The sequence below is a fragment of the Myodes glareolus genome, chromosome 15 (assembly GCF_982192425.1).
Source record: "Myodes glareolus chromosome 15, mMyoGla1.1, whole genome shotgun sequence".
Lineage (NCBI taxonomy): Eukaryota > Metazoa > Chordata > Mammalia > Rodentia > Cricetidae > Myodes > Myodes glareolus.
This window is the reverse complement of record NC_142040.1, coordinates 46,085,879-46,106,009: the sequence shown is the minus strand read 5'-3', so window position 1 is coordinate 46,106,009 and position 20,131 is coordinate 46,085,879. Positions and strand designations below refer to the sequence as shown.

General features: G+C 43.7%; 1 protein-coding gene across 1 annotated transcript in view; it reads left to right on the top strand.

The window, feature by feature from the left end:
• The first annotated feature begins 7,762 nt into the window (after nt 1-7,762).
• Nim1k (NIM1 serine/threonine protein kinase) overlaps nt 7,763-20,131 on the top strand; it is a 48,639-nt gene continuing 36,270 nt past the window's right edge. The window contains exon 1 of the mRNA XM_087896900.1: nt 7,763-8,056. The gene's annotated coding sequence lies outside the window, so the exon portion shown is untranslated. The remainder of the gene's footprint in view (nt 8,057-20,131) is intronic.

Sequence of the window (20,131 nt, the reverse complement as noted above, 5' to 3'; positions counted from 1 at the left end):
CCAGGCTTAGCGCAGAATCCCCCAAATTAAGTACTTTACATTTAATTTGCATCTTCAGATTAGCATGAGTTGCCTGAAGTGACTGGTCACTAAGGTGTTCACTGGGAGTAGTCACTGCCTCACTTCAGAGACAAATATAACCAACCGGCTGTAAGAGTCCATGCTCAGCCACCCCAAAGTGCAGTAGTCCTCTAAAACATGAGAAGAGACGCGTAAGGAGGGTGAGGATGTGGAGTTCTGTGCTCCGTTTGCCTCCTCCGGCACACTGATGTCTTTTATCTGAAGCATTTGGAACCTAGACTGTTTGTCCATCTTTGGTCACTGAGCTCAGTCCTGACTACAGGCCCTCTGCTTTCTCAGGCGAGCTGAGTGAGGCTGATAGCATGGCTGCCCCTCTGATGACCTCAGCATGGTCCCTGCCTGTAGTCAGTTCTTTAGTACAGGCCGGTGAGGCCAAAGGGTTGGCCTAAGTTACAGAAGACATTTATAAAGTGGGTTTGAATTTATCTATGTCTGCAGTTTAGCATGAGTTGTCTTTAATGACAATGCGAAGTCATTAAGGAGTTCGCTTGGAAGTAGTCTTGGAACTGACGTGAATGTGAAATGAGGTTAGCCTTGGAAGTCTGCATTTGGAAAAAAAGACCTAGGCAAAATGTACGGCATGTGCAATGTCCTGTGCTGTAGCTCCTAACAAAACTTGTCCTAAAGGGCTCAAATGAGAGTCAGTGCCACTGCTGGCCAGCAATTTAGTGGGGGGCTGGGGGGAGGGGGGCGGAAACGTGTTGCTCTAAAACCGTAAGTGAAGAACTGCTATCCTATAGCCAGAACTTAAAGGACGTCTTAGCCTTTCACTCACTACCTTTCAGCGGCCCCTCCGTGGTGAGCACAAAGGCAGCATCTTTTCCCCTTGACGTTGATTTAGCTGAAATATTGTAGCGGGGAAAGAAAAGTTTGGTCAGTTATGAATCATCTACGTATACATCCACACACTTCTCCGTGACCTCGTGACCTTGCCACTAGATGTGGTGAGAATCGATGTTCAAGTGGTTACCTCTAAAGAGACCTTTTTGCTTCAGCTGGCACACAGCATAGGGTAAATACTCATTTTCTTTCTGGAATCCGCACCAGTTTTTGATGGGACTGGGAGTAGAGCAGAAAAGAGATCAATAAAGCTGTCAGATTGCCTCATTTCCTTGTTCTGAGGCTGTACCATCTGTGTAGTGGTGGTTGTTCCCGTATACTGGCATTCCAAATTCTAAGAAAACTACAGCCTAAGTAACTGCATGTTACTCCCAGAGATTATTGCATCGTTCCTTAAATTTACATAACCCAGAATATCCGGTGGTTGTTAGATTATTTCAAATGTGTAAGATGTTGCTTACCTTGGAGAAAAGTAATTCATCTGACTAAAGAATTATGGGGACTACCTCCAAGAAGTCAAAGTTGCTTGCTTGTTACCGACAAGAAAAAGAAGCATGCCTTGGATGACACAGGCCACCCAGCATGCACCCTGACTACCCATGATCCCACTGCACTTCTTTCCTCTCTACAAGTGCACCTGAGTAGGGGAGAGAGCTCCTCCTGTCCTCTCAGGATGCTGTTCTGGACTAAGCCTAACTTCCTTCCCATCAGCATTTGAATCGGCAGGCAGACTTCCGTAACACGGCAGTGGCTCAGCAGTTAACTGAATCTTGTTAAAACATTGTCCAAGCTGGAATTCTGTGTTGGTCTGGGTTAGCCAGCACCTCGAAATTTGCATTGCTAAGCAAGTTCCCAAATACCACTGGCTGTCGGTCTTGGGGTCACACTTGGTGAACAACTGACATAGGGACAGGACACTTCTAGGAGGCAGTTGATCAGCCAGTGGAATGAAGTCTGGGGGCGGGGGGGGGGGGTTGCTTTGTGTTTTCAGTACCTGGGGATCAAGCCCAGTGCTTTGACTATGCTAACGAAGCGCTGTGTCTTCAGCTCTGGGACGACTTGGAGAGATGTTGATAGAGCAGCCACGTGTTACTATAGCAATAAACTTTGTTTCCTATTGTTCATGGAAGCTTTTCATTGTAATGACTGGACCGCAACAGGCACAGGCAGGGACTTTTTCATATCAAGCAAGAACATTCTGTGTTGCCAAAGAATCAGACTAATTGACTAGTTAACACTCCTGTTGCTTCTTGGTAAGTCACATGCATTAGACTGAAAACGTTAAGTCCTACCTGTCAGTGAAAGAGATCATTACCCTCCCCAGCCGACCGGCCCTCTGTGCAGCCGCTAGCACAGCTTAGCTCAGGGTGGCCCTGCTAAGCCTATTTGCTTTTCTGAGTTCTAATCCAGAAAAGTGTAACTTCTTTTTATTGTTCTCGTTTGGATATTGCCCAAAAACCTGAGTATGCGCTTCCTGACATTCTGGGCTTTCTCTGTTTTACCGAAGCCCCCTCTCGACAGTGGAGCTGTTTAGCAATTTCCATTGCTAAACATGCCAGATTTCTCAGATGTAAATGCAGAAGACATGGCTTCTCTTTCTTTTCCAGCTCCCTTCTCCCAGCAGCTGTGGAGAATTACAAGCTCTAATAAAATTGTCTCTTTTTAAACTGTTTAACTGCCCTAAGCCCACAAAAGGGTAGCTTGGCTTCCCTGCAACACCGATCAGTATACTTGGCTTCACACTGAAAAGTTTTGAGAGGTTGGGGGTACAGCTCTGTGATAGAGTGCTTGCCTGATACGCTGTAAGGTCCTGAGTTCAGTCCCCCAGTCTGGAAGTAAAGAGAAGTTTGCGGTGTACTTACCGCAGCAGTGAGAGGAGCAACTCAGATTTCATAATGCTAATTAGTAAGCCCTTTCTCAGTATCAGCGTTTTCTCCATTTTTTTATTTATATTTTCATTTTAGTAAGAAATTTCAATGTTAATTATTAAGAAGTAAATTAAAACTAAAAGTCAGGACAGCTGAAGTAAACACCCAAGGTTGGGAAGATCACTCAATAGTAAAGTGCTTATTGCTCAAAGAACTGAGCTTAGATTCCCACCATCCGTGTAAAAAGCTAGGCATGGAAGCATGTCCCGTCATCCTAGCTGGGAGACAGAGGCAGGAGGATCCTGGCCAGCCATTCCAGTGGAATCAGAGCTCCAGAATAAATAAGAAACGCTGTCTCAGTAAGGTGGAGAGTGATGGAGAACATCAACATTGACCTCTGTCCTCCTCAGTTGTGTACGCCATCCCTCACAAAACCACTTTTAAGATAAAAGAAGACCTAGAATATCTGTGGAACTAAAGCTAACAAAGAGTGGCCTCTTAGTCACTGACGTCCTCAGGTCTTTGTTGCTGCTGTAAAAGTCACGTGGTTTAGAATCATGAGATTCTAAAAGTGCACGTCTTTAACCTCAGCACCTGGGAGTCAGAGGCAGGCATATCTCTGTGAGTTCAAGGCCAGCCTGGGCTACAGGTAGAGTTCTAGGACAGACAGGGCTGTACAGAGAGACTTTGTCTAGAAAAACCGAAAAAAGAAAGAAAGAAATATTGTGTTAACATTAGAAAAAAAAATCATTCCAGATATCTCTGGGAGAGGGGGAGAGAACTTTGTAAAAATAGGATTACGGCAATTGTTTTAATTCAGTTTAATTTTGCTTGGATTTGACTGTAACAAAATCAAAAATAGGGGCTAGCAAGATGGCTAAGCCTATTCATCTGAGCTCAACCCTTAGGAACTACATAGTCAATGGCGAGAACTGGCTCCTACAAGCTCTCCTTTAACTTCTATATTTACACAATGGCATGCATAACCGCTGCTCCCCAAATCAGTAAAATAAATGCAATTAATTTTGGCTTTGTTTTTTGAGACAGGGTTTCTCTGTAGCTTTGGGGCCTGTCCTGGAACAAGCTCTTGTAGACTAGGCTGGCCTCGAACTCACAGAGATCTGCTTGCCTCTGCCTCCTGAGTGCTGGGCTTAAAGGAGTGTGCCACTGCCTCCCACCTGCAATTAATTTTTTAAAGGAACAAAATCATGGTAAGTTTCAGATAAATGCTTTATTACCATAACAATATTAGGGTTTTTTTTTTATTGTTTTGTTTTTGAGATAGGGCCTCTCCTTGTAGGCTTAGCTGGCTTGGTACTTGCTATATAGACTAGGCTGGTCTTGAACTCACAGAGATCAACCTGCCCTGCCTCTGGAGTGCTGGGATTAAAGTCATGCACCTTCATGCCTGGCCCACTGTTAGTTTTTAGAAGGTTCTTGTAAAGTTTAAGAAGAAACAGCATTAATAATACTAATTGTTACAGAAAAGGGATTCAATTTTAAGCCTCAGTTCTCTCCCTTCTGAGAAAATACAGAAGTAGGCATTTGGACACTTTTCTCCCCGACTTAGCTGTATTTCCCTTCTCAAAATAATAAAGGCTGCCAGGCTGAATTTGCTATGACTCAAGTGATAATTAGAGACAGAGAAGATCCATGGGAACCAGTTACCCAGAATGTCACACAAAGACAAAAATCTACAGAAGACAAGACAGAAGGAGAGGATCTGGTACATCTAATGTCCATCAGGAGATTCTGAGAGGGGGGAAAAAACTGGGAAGGGATCTGATGGATTAAAAGTTCATGTGTCCCCTACCCCCAGTTCGTAGATTGAAATCGCAGCCCCTAGTTTGTGGTATTTGGAGAAAGGTCTCTGGTAGATAATTAGGTCATTAGAATAGAGCCAACCTCGTGCACAAGAGTAAAGTTATATGGGAGACTCCATCATACTGTCTGGTCCTCCCTCTTAGGAGTCAATGAGAAGCTGGTAGTCTGCAGTCCATAAATTGATATCTCCAGCTGGGCGGCGCATGTCTTTAATCCCAGGATTTGGGAGGCAGAGGCAGGCAGATCTCTGTGTGTTCAAGGCCAGCCTGGTCTACAGAGCTAATTCCAGAACAGACTACAAAGTTACAGAGAAACCCTGTCTCATGAAAGAAAAGAAAAAGAGAAAGAAAGAAAGAAAGAAAGAAAGAAAGAAAGAAAGAAAGAAAGAAAGAAAGGAAGAAAGGAAGGAAGGAAGAAAGAAAGAAAATTTGCTATTTCTAGAACTTGACCATATTGGCTCCCTTAGCTCAGATTTCTACCTGCAGATCTATTGGTAAGAAAATGTCCGAAGCAATTGATTATACAGCCCAAACTAAGACAATATCTTTTCCATTCAAAAATATTGTTGAATTTTGCAAAGACATGCGTTCTCAGATTTGGGTTGTACACAGATCTGAAATAAAATGTCCCAGGTTAGGCTGCACCACTTTAAGTTGCAGATTCCACTATGTAATAATTTGCAGTCAGAGGAAATGTCCACATTCTCTTCTAGGTTGTGTCCAGTGTCACAAGAGAGGGAAAGAGGAAGGAAATCTGAGGTGGGAATGCCCCAAGAATAGCCAGGTGTCCTGGGTAACTTACTAACTGGGAAATGAGGGTAGAATGGCCCTATTTGTCCTTGAGTAGCAAGTGCACAAACAAGTAGAATTCTGAACATACCTGGGTCCCAGCTCCTTAGACACCGATGAAAGTACCCACTTAGCCATTGATTCCATCCCTCAACTTTCCAAGCTTCCTGACCAGATCACCCTTCCTGACTATTGAATGGACTTTTGTAGGAGAAAAACAACATTTTTTTTTCAAGTTAAGAGAATCAAATGTATTCCCCCTCTTCTGTGGCCAAGGGATCCCAGGGTGCCAAGGAAAGAGACGGGTCTGACATGGAAAGAGGAGACTCTTGCATGACAGCTCAGAGACAGTTGAGAATGCGAGGGGCTGGTGGTGCGGGCTCTGGTCAGCACACCTGAGGAGCCATCTCTGACCCATTACACATTTTCCTTACTCTGCAGGAGCATGGTGTGAGGGTTTTGACACCGTGCCTGTATGTCTGGTCTAGGATTTGAGGGTCTAGGTTTCTATCCAATTTTCCTACAGGTCTAGCGTTGGTGGCGCACGCCTTTAGTCCCAGCACTTGGGAGGCAGAGGCAGGTGAATCTATGTGAGTTTGAGGCCAGCCTGGTCTAAGAAGCAAGTTCCAGGACAGCCAGGACTGTTTTTACAGAGAAACCCTGTCTCGAAAAACAAAACAAAACAAAACAAAAAAGAAAGAAAAGAAAAGAAAAGAAAAGGTATTCCATGTACTGGTATGTTTCAAGACTCAAAGGGGACCCTTCAAATCTTTTTCTCTTTCTTTCTTCCTTTCTTCCTACTTTCCTTCCTTCCTTTCTTCCTTTCTTTCTTTCTGTTTTTCGAGACAGGGTTTCTCTGTAGCTTTGGGCCTGTCCTTGAACTCGCTCTGTAGACCAGGCTGGCCTTGAACTCACAAAGATCCACCTGCCTCTGCCTCCTGAGTGCTGGGATTAAAGGCGTGCACCACTACCACCTCTGGCATCTTTTTATTTTTATTTTTTTAATGTGACACTTTATCTTTCATTTTATTGTTTTAAGGAAGTAAACAGGCTGGTGGTAGCAAGCAGTACTTTAAGATTCCTGGGTTTTGTTTTGTTTTTGTTTTTTTGCTTTGTTTTAAGACAAAGAACCCTTATCCTTCACCAATAGACGACAAGGCTGAGGAAACAGTCCTTACAGGGTCTTGCTTCCCTGTGCATGGTGCATGGCCAGTGCTTGGAGCTGTCCAAGGTTTTCCTTGGCCATCCTGTTTCTGACCTCTTTAAATAGCACACAGGAGGTGGAAGCAGGAAGCAAGGCCTTGCCTGTGTCTGGAGTCCTGGGGCCTGGGTTTCAGTCCCAGCCCCAGCGTTCCACAGGGCATTGATTGAGTTATAAGTCTGTCTTTGCCTCAGTTTCCTTATCTGCAAAAACAGGCGAGTAACACCAGAACCTCACTCAGATTGGTGTGAGGAGTTAGTCTGTAAACTTATTTAATACAGTGCCTGGCAAGTAGAAAAAAAAATCTTCTGGTCCTCCCAATTTCTGCCTCATAAGGATTTTAGACATAGATTGTTTTGATTCTTGTAATTCTACTCTGGCGTTCGGGAATACTTGGGGTAGGCAGTAAGAGAAAGTGGGCAAGTTGCTTACAGAACTGAAATTGCACCCCTATATCTGGCTCGGCCATTAAACCATGTGTGAGACTCTTGCTAAGACTGATTTTTCTGAACTCGGTTTCCTCCTCTATTAAATAAAGCACTTTAACGCCACGGGTTATCTTCTACGTTCTGTGGTCCCTGAATCGAATTCCCAGATCTAGTCTCAATCCAGTCACTTGGCATCCTTCTTTATAAACTAGAGAAATAGTATTTGACACCTACGACCAGCTAGTGTATCACAGCAAGGAGTAGGCAGGCTACAAGAGGGGCCAGGACTAAGCTGCACCGTGAGAACTAGGCCTGACAAGTGCCAGGGACCCAGGCAGGGGGTGGCAGGACCGCTTCTTTCTGCACAGATTAAGCCCTGCCAGACTCACCTGGAGGAGCTGTCGGTCGCGCGGTGCTTTGCTGGAAGTCCCTGCTCTGTTGGAAGGATCACAGGGTTGTGTCGCGGTCATTTAGAGGCAAGGAATGAGAAGGCTCGGCCGAGAATGCATAGGAACTGTTCATTCAACAGCAAGGTGTTACGTTGAGTGGCTTTTCTGCTGCGTCTCCGCTTCCCATCCTCGCTCCAGAAGGGATCCACTGTGCAGTAGGCCCGAAACCCGTCACGGAAAGTCTGCCGTGGGTGTCCCCCCCCCCCACCCCGCAACACAACTACACACTCCCCTCCCTTCCGCTCCTCCCTCCTGGCTGCCATAGAAACCAGCCTGCCAGGACCAGGCCCGCGTCGCGCGTCCTGGTGGCCATCCAGTCTCCTTTCCAGGCTCCCCAAAGCCAGCCCCCTGCTCGGGATTGGTCCTGTTCAGGACGCTGAGGGGCACTGGGCTCTGGTGGCGGAGCCAGGAACAGACAGGCAGAGGGCTTTGCCACGGCCCTGTGGGTCAGATCTGCTGCTCAGCTCAGCTCGCAGAGCCTTAGGATCGACCCAGACGTCTGCGCCCCGGGACACCTACGAGCCTACTCCAGCGCCTGCCTCTCTGTGTGCCCTCCCTAGGCGTCCTCGCGACAGAGGTAAGCGGGGCTCTTAGCCAGCGCACGGGTCGCGCCCGCCTCTTCACCCCTAGGCTACAGATGTGCGTGGTTAGAAAGAGGCACTTCTCCAGTACCGCAAGGGAGAAAGGGAGACACGAGTTCTGATCAGAGGTGGCGGTGAAGTGAGGTTAGGAGACGGTTAAGGGTTCCTGGGGATGTGCACCGGGTCAATCAGCAAACTGAAGCAGGGGACACTCGCACCAGGGCACTGACTCTCAGCCCTGTTTGTGTGCGGAGCCCTGGTCTCGTGTGCACCGCTCTGTGTGTACGGTGCGGTCACCCGTGTCTGTGTGCGTGCCCACACGTGAGTCAGAGGGTAGCTGAGCGCCTCCCGTGCACACACCGCTTCTCTGGACCACAGGCGCGAGATACCAGCCCAAATCTGCAAAATTTGTGACTAGGGCTGAGCGAGCACCTGTGTGTCCTGGACTAGCAGTGGACACAACTTCTCACAGGTGTGGCCCGGGGAAGTGGGTGGCACGAATCCTCAAGGACATCAGGCACCAGAATCCTCCCTAGAGAAAGGTGGTTCTTTGGGAAGACCCAACAGAGTAAGGAGGAGGAACTTCATTGCTCTTCCCTGCTGTCTCTCCAGGATTATTATGATAGAGGTAGAGGAACCGGAGGTCCAACCAGGAAGGGACCTCAACAGAGTCAAAACGCCTTCTGCAAGCAGAACCCATTGGTTCCGATGGAGAAGTCAAGAGATCAATTTTTCCCTTTTCCCTCTCTTCCTCCTCTTTTTCACCGTTCACTCTCTCCCTTTTCTGCTTTCCCCCCTCCAGAGTGCAGCAGACAAGAGGGCTGGCTCTCCGTTAAGCCCACCCTCCCCACCCCATTTCAAAACAAGGGCAAATGAATCACATTGTAAATGCTCACCGTGTAAGTCAGACAAGTTTGGAAGTTAAACAAATCGCGTTTGCACTGTGGAGCCTGGGGCATCCAAAGGAAAACAAACAAAAACAGACGAACAAAAGTTTGTTCCAAGTTCCGATTTCAAACGGGAATGTAAAATGGGTATTTGTTTATCGTAATGGGGATTTTTTAAAAAAAAATGTTTGAAAATTCGTATACACAGTTTGCCTCATCAGCATTCAGTGTGATTCACAGAAGCACTTCGGGAGATGGTTTCTGTTAGTGTTGCAAAAGCCCTTCTAATTTTTTGGTTGCCATGGTAACTAAAGAAGGCGCCCTGCACTTAGAGAGGCTGCCTGGCTGGAACCAGGAACTGTTCCTGAAGGGAACATATCCCCTCCCGTCGCCAAGGCAGTAACCGAATTCATAAAAAGCTAAGTTTCTTCTCCTTAGTAGTTAAACTCTACGCCATGTTTTTGTGGCGTTTCTTTTATTTTATTTTTTTCAAATTTACGGCAGTTGTGCGGCAGACCTCCCCCTCAGCCTCTCCGACGAATAAGTAAACACTGCCCTAGGAAGTCAAAGGGCCATCACTCCGGAGGGCCCGCTCTCTTCCCACACTAACGGAGGACAGAGGAGCTGTTTGATGGTCAAGGAATCCTGGCCTGGGACCAGGCTGTCCTCTCTATTCAGCAGCTAAATTTGGGATTCTAATTAGCCTTCTAATTAGGAGCTGGAGAATGTAGGTGGGGGGCCTGGCAGAGGCTACTGGGGGGGAAAAGCCGAGCCTCGTTCTCCACGGACTGGTGTTCGGTGGGCTGTTGGATGTGCTTAGCGAAGCTCTCAGGCATTTATTTTTGGACTGACCACTATTAAGTGGTAAGCCTGGAAAAACTTTCAAGAAAGGCCTTTTTCTGTTAGGGAGAACTGTGGCTGGGATTTGGGGCTGAACTGTATGCTTTTCCTTATTTAAGCTGTATTTAAAATAAAGACAGGTTTGTATGAATCTAAATTTCCCAGTCATGATTACAAATAGGTTATAGAACTCTCTACGGTCTCGCTTCGCTTTCGCTAAGGTTTTAGTTTAGGAGACTTAATTTGTGACAAACAGTGGTGCCACACTTCAGACTCTGCCATCAGCAAATATTGGTGCCTTTAGAGAAAAACTTCAACAGCCGTTAACTGCTCTGATTTCTAGACATCGATCTCACACACTGGTAGCATATGAGTGGACATTTTGAAAGCTTCTAGCCACAGTGTTAAAAGGGGAAGCACCAAGATTTTGTCTGACTAAAGTCGTGTTTTCAGCTACATACAGAGCTCCATTTTGGGGATCTTAAAAATGAAAATCGAATTAAATTCAACTGTATTTCTCTAAGGTTAAAGAATCTTCATTCAATACCTGGTATTCTGGAAGGTGTTATAAATCTTAGAAGCAAACTTGGTCATGATAATCTACAGCTGAAATGAAGTCTACTGCAGTTCTTAAATGACTTCGAGTAGCTCCAAGGTTAACCCAGCCCCTGCACTACAGAATACTGACCAGTGGTACAGGGGGCAAGTGGCAGTCGAAGGACAAACGATTTCAGGTAGCCACCTGGAAAATCGAAACAAAAATATGTCACTTGGTGGGCTTATGAAAGTGGGTATCAGTCAAGCCTTAGAGGAAACGAAAACGAGGGTGAGAAGGGAGACGAAGTAGGGTGGTGGGCAAGCTTGGGACAGGAAAGAGAAGGGCTGCAAGGGAAGAATCTCAAGCAAGGAGAAAGTAGACCAGGACAAAGTGAACGGAGAAGGATGCTGGGGATAAAGGGGTCACACGGAAGGACCGCCAAGCTGTGTAAGTAGTATCTAAAAAGAATTTTCCTCTTCCCGTTCTCGGCTAGAGCATTGGCACTAAAAACACAGGATTTGTTTTCTTTCTAATTATGTGTTTATGTGTGGCAGGGGTGTGTGCATTCAAGTGTGGATGCCCAAAGAAGTCAATTACTCTGGAGCTGCTGTAAGCAGCCTGATATGGGTGCTAGGAACTGAACTCAGGTTCTCTGGAAGAGCAGTGTATGCTCTAAACTGCTGAGTCTTGTCTCCAGCCCCTACTACTGACACTTTCTTTTTTTTAAGATTTATTTATTTACTTATTTATTATGTAAACAACATTTTGCCTCCGTGTATGCCCTCACGCCAGAAAAAGCTGCCAGATCTCATTACAGATGGTTGTGAGCCACCATGTGGTTGCTGGGAATTGAACTCAGGACCTCTGGAAGAGCAGCCAGTGTTCTTAACCACTGAGCCATCTCTCCAGGCCCTACTGACACTTTCTAAGCAAAGACTAGCTACCATAGTTAGCAAAAAGAAGAACTGTGACTTACTCAGAGCATCCCTGGGGGTCTGGAGTGCCCAAGGAAAGGCAGTGTATTTTGTTCCCAGTTACATGATGTAGGAGGTTGCAGCTCTCTCTCCTCTGGGTCTGCTGAGCTAGATGCCTGCTAGACCTTTCTGCCCAATCTTTAGGCCCCCAGGAAGCTTTCTACTTGTTATTTGTTAGAATCATTTCATTGAAAGAATTTATAGACACATTTTCATTATGTGATTGCAACTTTATCTTTTAACTTTCAAAATATTGTTTAAATTGTCATCAAAATAATATGTCCATTTAATTTTAATCATTTAAATCACATTTAAAGATTGTAATAATAATGTTCATGCTCCCCAAATAGAATTTTTAGTAGTTTTTTTCAGTATTCAGCACTTTGATCACTTGCCTTCCTATATCCAAGTAATCCTCTTTGTTGCTGGGGTTTGATTTAACAGCTTTAGACATAGCCTACTGAGTTACTTTTATTATGGGTAAGGATTTCATTCTCTTGCTCCACTCCTTCCAACTCACTTCCTCCATTTTTTTTTCTTTCAATATAGTTTGTAGATGAAGCTCAAGTACAACCTCACTAGTAAAGCCCTTTATCTGATAATGGCAGGCACTGGGGCCAGGGACATGGTTTCAGGCTTGACATGTAAGCCTGAAGACTTGTGTTCCAATCCCCAGAAGCTACGTAAAAGCCAGAACAGGTGGTGCATGTGTGCGTAACCCCAGCAGTCCTCAGGATGTGGTAGGCAGAGATTGGATAATTCCCAGAAAGCTCTAGTTAATCTCAGTTAATCTACAATACATAGCACAATGACAAAACAAAGGAGACCCTGCCTCAAACAAGAGAACCAGTTCCTTTAGCAGGCCCCTGACTTCCACACATGCTCTGTGGCATTCTCTCTCTCTCTCTCTCTCTTTCTCTCTCTCTCTCTCTCTCTCTCACACACACACACACACACACACACATACACACACACTTTCTCTCTCTCTCTCTCTCTCTCTCTCTCTCTCTCTCTCTCTCCATAAAAGCTTCTATCAGCATCTGGTGAAAGATAGCTAAATGTTTTCTAGGACATCAGCCAAAGTACCAGAAACAGTTCTGTAGCCTTTAGACAGAGTTCAAGGATGCCTTGTAGAAAACAGAGGACCTGTTCTCATGGGTTACCAGCCATTGTTTGGATAACCTGGGTTTTATGTAGGGGAAGAGAAGAAAGAATTAGGGACTAAAGTCAAGTTCTATGACAGGGAGTGGAAATAGCTGCAAGGAGCAAAGGTCTTGCCTGAACCGTAGTGAAGTCTGTTCTTTAACGTCTGCCATACATTGTATCACAAGTAAGTTGAGTCATGTTGAGTTTACATTGCGATGACTGAGCAATAAACGGTCACTGCCCATCCAAGTTGTAAACTATGATCCTATTTCTTTCAGCCTTTCCCACTCTCTGTTTTAGATGATTTTTGGAGAAAACACTGATCTTTTCTGTTGCTTTAATTTTTAGGAACCTATCGCTATTTCTTGCCAAATTATTCTAATGATGGTGAAAACACCTATCCTTAGTATATTCCTCACATTCAAATGCATCTGGAAAGCACTGGTTCTTTCCTGGCCTCCTCTTAGTCTTGCAATACGGGCCTATGAGTTCTCTAGTCCCGACTTACCTACCCGTTTCCGTGCATGCTGGTGTCCTGAGAGAATCCTTGTTTTCTCGCTTTTTTCTATTATTAGTTTACTGCCTACTTCTACGAAGAACTTATTTTAGTAGCTTAATTTTTTTTTTTAATCTGGGCAGTGGTGGCACATGCCTTTAATCTCAGTTTCTAATACCAGGTAGAGGTAAAGACTGGTTTGGTCTACAGAGTGAATTCTAGGACAGTTACACAGAAAAACACAAATATTTATGTGTGTGAGTGTTTTCCCGAATGTATATCCTGTACCATGTCATGCCTGGGGCATGTGGGGTCAGAAGAGAGCATCAGATACCCTGGAAATGGGGTTCAGGTGTTCAGAGCCACTATGCGGGGTGCTGGGAATCAAACCCAGGTCCTCTGCAAGGACCTTAATGCTGAGTCATGTCTCCAGTTGCTGGCAGCTTCTTCTTCTTCTTCTTCTTCTTCTTCTTCTTCTTCTTCTTCTTCTTCTTCTTCTTCTTCTTCTTCTTCTTCTTCTTCTTCTTCCTCCTCCTCCTCCTCCTCCTCCTCCTCTTTCTTCCTCCTCCCCCTTCTTTCTTCTTCTTCTTTCTCCTCATCTTCTTCAAGATTTTTTTTGAAGATCTATCTACTCAAATACAAAGTGAACAGATTAAATTATCTTGATTTTAACTTCTAAAACTTCAGGCACATGCATGGATTATAAGAAACCATTTATTTAGCTAGTCTGCCCAGACCAGACCCTCAGGTTAATTTTATGTAGAGAATAAGAAGTCTTCAGAGAAAAACATGAGGGGGTCATAAGTGCCTTTAGTTCAACTCAGCAAATTGTCAAGTACTTTCTGCAGAGGGAAGATGTTTCCTTAGTGGTGAGGAGGTGAGAAAGGAAGGCCAGTGTGAAGAACATGGGCTAGGGATGCACTCAGTGGAGGAGAGAGCCTGCCTGGGGTCCACGAAGCCTTGGATTTGTTCCTCCATATAAAAATACTTATTTTAGCAGTGGCAGCGGCAATTGTCTATGGTCCTAGTTACTCAGAAGGCTAATGTAAGAAATCTTGAACCCAGGAGTTCAAGGTCAGCCTGGAAAAAAATTAAAAAGAAAAAAGGACATTACTACAGTTTCTGAGTTCTTTTGCTGTGTTCAGTGACCTAACGGCATATCTGGTCTAAAGATCAGAGCTGCAATCTCCAGAGAGTCATGGGCTGATTAGGTTCTCTTCAGAGAATCAAAGGTCAAGTTAGTGCATTGTTGCAAAGTAGTGCCCTGAGATTTTCTTTACTGTCTGTTTGTGGCTGTAACTAACCTGTTTTTAAGGATGCTAGGGATCTGCAGGCAGCGGTGGCATACACCTTTCATCCCAGCGCTCGGGAGGCAGAGGCAGGTGGATCTTGTGAGTTTGAGACCAGCCTGGTCTATAAGAACTAGTTCCAGGACAGGACAGGCTTCAAAGCTACAGAGAAGCCCTATCTCAAAAAAACAAAACAAAAACAAAAAGAAGCTAGGGATTTAAATACACACACACACACACACACACACACACACACACACACACACACACGTCATGATACTTTGCTTTAATTCAGTCCCTTCACCCTTCCTCTGTCTGGTTTTCTGCATACTAGATGGGCATAGCCAAGGCATTCAAGGAGACTGGCCCTCACTTATTAGTCCTCAGGGATTGACTGAGTTCTCAACCTCTTTAGACTGTTTATTTCACCAGAAGAGTGGGCATTGCAGTCTCTCTGGTGGTTTGAATGAGAAAGGTCCCTGTAGGCTCATGTATTTGAGTGCTTGGTTCCTTGTTGATGGAAGTGTTTTAGGAAGGATTAGAAGGCATGGCCTTCTTGGGAAAAGTGTGTCACTGGGGATGGGCTTTGAGGTTTCAAAAGCCCACTTCAGACTCAGTCTCTCTCTCCCTGTTTTTCTGTCTCTCCCTGCTTCCCTCCCTCTCTTCCATCTTTCTACCCCTCACCTCCAACTTGTGGATAAGATGTGAGCTCTCAGTTCCTGTACCAGCATCATGCTTCCTGCCATGAAGTTCATAGGCTCACCCTCTGAAACTGTAAGAATGACCCAACTAGATGCTTTCTTTTATAGGTCACCTTGGTCTCTTCACAACAATATGACAGTAACTTAGACAGTCTCTGTCTTACAGAGTTTATTACAATGGCTGGATACAGTGTTTGGTATATAGTAAATAATTAATAAAAGTATATTTCAGTATTCTTCATGTTATAATGAATAAAATGCTATCAATACTGACTTAACCCCAGCTAAAAGAATAACTACTTCCAAATATCAGTGCAAAGGTGCTAGTAATGTGTATTCCTTTCTAGACCCTCGTATATTATGCTTTAATTATTTTTTGTTAGTTTTTACTTGTATTCACTTGGCAGCTACTATGTCCTTGATTTCATTTGATGCTAGGATGAAGATACCAAGCAGAAGGTTAGTTTTATACAGGCCGAACATAATTTATCTATGAATTTACTCGATGGAGTACAGATAACTTAGCAATTAACATCAAGTAAGTAGAGAAGAAAATAACAAAGAAGTGCTTATCCTGAGAGTTCTGAAGAGCTTTTTACACACAAAGTCATAGCTAATTGAAAATAGGGAGAGTTTGACTTCTTTCTTCGCTGTTTGTATCCCTTTGAGATCCCCCGCCTGTCTTTCTACTCTAGTTAAGACTTCAAGCACTATATCAAACAGAAATGGAGAGAGGGATCCTTGTCTTGTTCCTAATTTTAGTGGAAATGCTTTTGGCTTCTCTACATTTAGTATGATGTTGGCTTCTCGTAAATTGCCTTTATTATACTGAGGTTTGCCTCTATAGCTTTGGTTTCTATGGGATTTTTATCATGAAGGGGTGGATGGTGAATTGTGTCTGCATCTAACAAGATGGTCATGTGTTTTCTGTTTCTGGTGGATTACACTTATTAATTTGCATACGTTGAATCATCTCTGCAGCTCTGGGATGGAGCTGGTTTTATAATGGTGGGTAATCTCTTTGATGTACTCTTGATTTTGGTTTGCAAGTATTTTATTAAGAATTTTGGCGTATATGTCATTGGATAGATTGGACTATAATTTTTTCTTCTTTTTTTGTTATTGGAGCTTTGTCTGGTTTTTGTAGCAGGGTAATACTGGTTTCATAAAAATACTTTGTAAATGTTCCTTCCTTTTCTATTTTAAGGCATATTTGAGGAATACTGGTGCTAAATATGTTATTTGAAGGTCTGCTAGAATTCTATGCTATATCCATCTGGCCCTGGGCTTTTTTTAGTTAGGGATTTTAAATTACTGCTTCTATCTCATTGGTTGTTATGAATCTATTTAAATTATTTTCTTCATCTTGATTTAATTTTGATAGGCCATATGTATCTAGAAATTCTTCCTTCTCTATAAGTTTTCCAGTTTAATGAAATGTAGGTTTTAAAATTTTTATATATTTATTATTTTTTATGAGTGTGTTTGTTCTGCCTGTATGTATGTCTGTATACCATATGTATGCAGTGGCTATGGACGTCAGATCCCCAAGACTGGAGTTACACAGTTGTGAGCTGCCATCAGGGCTGGGATCTGAACCCAGGCCCTCTGCAAGAGCAGCCAGGGCTCTTACCAGCTGAGCCATCTCTCCAGCTCCTCAATGGAATATGATTTTCTAAATTTTCTCAGGATTTGTTGTAAGGCTTCCTTCTTCATTTCTGACTTTATTTTTCTTCTTCTTTTAAATTGATTTTTATTAAGTTGTACATTTTTCTCTGCTCCCCTCCCTGCCTCTTCTCTCTACCCTTCAACCCTCCCCCAAGGTTCCCATGCGCCCAATTTACTCAGGAGATCTTGTCTTTTTCTACTTCCCATGTAGATTAGATCTATGTATCTCTCTTAGTGTCCTCATTGTTGTCTAAGTTCTCTGAGATTGTGGTTTGTAGGTTGGCTTTCTTTTTTTTATGTTTAAAAATTACCTATGAGCGAGTACATGTGATAATTGTCTTTCTGTGTCCATTCCATTTCTGACTTTATTAATTTGGGTTCTCTATCTCACTTTCTTTTGGTTAATTTGGCCAAAAACTCATCAGATTTTTTTTTTTGAGACAGCGTTTCACTGTAGTTTTAGAGCCTGTCCTGGAACTAGCTCTTGTAGACCAGGCTGGCCTCGAACTCACAGAGATCTGCCTGCCTCTGCCTCCTTAGTGCTAGGATTAAAGGCGTGCGCCACTACTGCCTGGCTACTAACCTTTATTAAAAGATCAAAAAGAATCTGCCAGAAAAATTCCTCCATTTGATATACCCTTTCAACAGGCACACAAAATTAATACACAAAATCAGTAGCCTTTTTAATATCAGCTACAAACACACTGAGAAAGAAATCAGGGAAACAGTCATGTTCACAGCAGCCTCAAAGTCTCTGGACTAAATCTAGCCACAGAAGTGAAAGACTTATATGACAGAAACTTTCATAGGTGTTGGAGAAGGAAATAGAAGATGATACCAGAAGACGGAAAGACCCTCTATGCTCATGGATTGTTAGGATGAATATTGTGAAAACAGCTTCCCTACCAAAAATAGTATAAATTCACTGCAATGGCCAAAATTCCAATGCAGTTCTTCACAGAAATTGAAAACATAGTTTTACAGTTCCTTTGGAAAGACAGAATATCCAGGATGTTCTAACAATTCTGAGGAATAAAAGAACTTCTAGAGGAACCACGGTCCCTGAGTATAAATTATACTTTAAAAGTTCTAGTACTAAAAACAGGCACATTGATGGAATAGAAATGAAGACCTAGATATAAGTCCAGGAACCTATTGATATTTGATTTTTGACAGAGGTCAAAAATACACTTTGGAGAAAAGACAGCATCTTCAACAAATGATGCTGGTCCAACTGGATAGCGGGGCATAGAAGATAGAAACCAGGTCCTTGTCTCTCTGCACAAAACTCAACTCCAAATGGATCAAGAACCTCAATATAAAACCTGATACCCTGAATATAACAGAGGAAGAAATAGAGAATATACTTTCATTTACATTTTGAGCCCAATAGGCCAGACATTAAGATCAACAATTGACAAACAGGACCACATGATACTAAAAAGCTTCTGTATAGCAAAGGATATCTCATTCAAGCGAAGAGGTAGCCTACAGAATGGGAAAAAATCTTTGTCAGCTAAACATCTGACAGAGGCTAATATGTAGCATATACATAAAACTTTAAAAATCTAAACATGAAGTAAACAATCCAATATCCATGAAAATAAATAGAGTTCTCAAAAGATGAATTTAAAAAAAAAAAGACTGAGAAACATTTTTTTAAATGCTAACATTAAAAAAAAAGAAACACTGCTAGCATCCTTAGTCATCAGGGAAATGCAAATTTAAAAAAAAAAAACCAACACTTTGAGATTTCACCTTTCTCCCAACCAGAAGGCCTGAGAACAGTGAAACAAATGAGAGCAAAGGCTGGGGTGGATGTGGGGCAATGGGAACGTTTATTCATTGCTGGCGGGAGTGCAAACTGGTGCAGTCGCTATGACAATCGGTGTAGAGGATCTGCAAAGAACTCCAAACAGATCTGCCACGAGATTCAACGGCACCATTCTCGGCCTCTGCACCCTATACAGAGCTATTTGCTCATCCCTGCTGCTTGATTCCCAATAGCCAGGGAATAAAAACTCCAGTGCTAGGAATGGGTTATCTCTTTTTGGGTTGTTTATCTGTAGGGTCCCAAGACAAACAAACATGACAAGTGACTGCCAGTGCTTTTGGTTACTACCCAGAACTTGGAGGTAAGACCCTCCAAGTATACCACACACTTGAGAAACATCATGGAGAAACAAGTGGGTTCTGACCTGGCAGCTTCATCCTTCCTGGCAAGCTTTCACAGTGCTGGAATGTGCTATGAACACTACAGGGGAGAAGAATAGTCATAATCTTACCCACCTGCAAACGTTGTAAGCTACAGTAACTGTCCTGACTAGACCTGCCCGTTGGTGCAATAGTGGCATGAATATTCTGGGAGTAGATGATGACTCTCTGATTGCATTTAAGGCCCACACCATGAGATGGAAGCCATACCTGGCTCTGTTATCAGTGCCAAGAATCTGTGGTTGAGTAGCTCATAGGTCCCAGGGGAGAACCCAATGTTATTATTCTGCTAAAAGAACACAGCACTAAACAATTAGCGATAACAATTTATTGCTATTCCCATTGATTAGTGCATTCCTCCACATTGATCACAGAAGCTTCTTCTTGCAGTGCACTATGATTAGCATGGAGACCGAGGAATGCTCACTTCTAAAAATGATGTCGCATCATTCTCTTCCCTTAAGGTTCAGGGAACTTCATAGAGGAGGTTGTAAAGAGATGGCAAGAGCCAGAGGTGACGGGGCAATAGTTCCTGGTCAGCAGGGTGACTGTGGGACTCACAGTGGTTGTGACAGCTCGCACAAGATTTGTGCAAGCTCAAGACAGACAAAATGCCAGCAAGGAAGTGGGGTGCGCGGGGAGGTGGGTGACAGCAATTGACGCTTCATAGCTGCTGAGAGAGGAAGCAGAACCCTAGTAGGTCAGTCACACTCTAGGGCAGACCCCACACCCAAGAGCATTTAGTTAATACAAATTGGACAGAGAGAGAGAGAGACAGAGACTTAAAGGCAAAGTATAAAAGCAAGTGTGTTCCAGTTAGGGAAACTGGTTTTGTAAAGGCACCTAGCACAAAACCTTTAGGAATAATTTAGGAATAATTTGCATAATTGAAGCAGATCCCAGACTATTCTTTCAGACTAGGTATTTAACTGTGAGTCTTCAGTCTTTGAGGGGAAAGAGACTGGGGATTTCTTGGGATCCTGGACAGATACTGAGCAACTAGTGCCTCAGAGGTAGGATTTAACTTACTGCTGCTTTGTGTTGCCTTTGGCTTCATGGGGGAAACAGAAGCGTGGAGAAGCCAAGAGCAGAAAGAAGGGCCCAGGCAAGTGCCTGGGTGTGTATATTTGCCGAACTGTTGGGAGAAGCCAAGACAGGCAGAGAAGGTTTTAAAAACAGAGTGGAGATTATTTTTTGCGCTTTAAAAATAAAGTTAAATCTGCTGCAAGAGACTAACATAGCACATCCTAAAAATAAAACCCAGGAGGAACTGAGACTTTTCTACATTCAGTGCGATCCTGTTAGCCTCGGCAGCCGG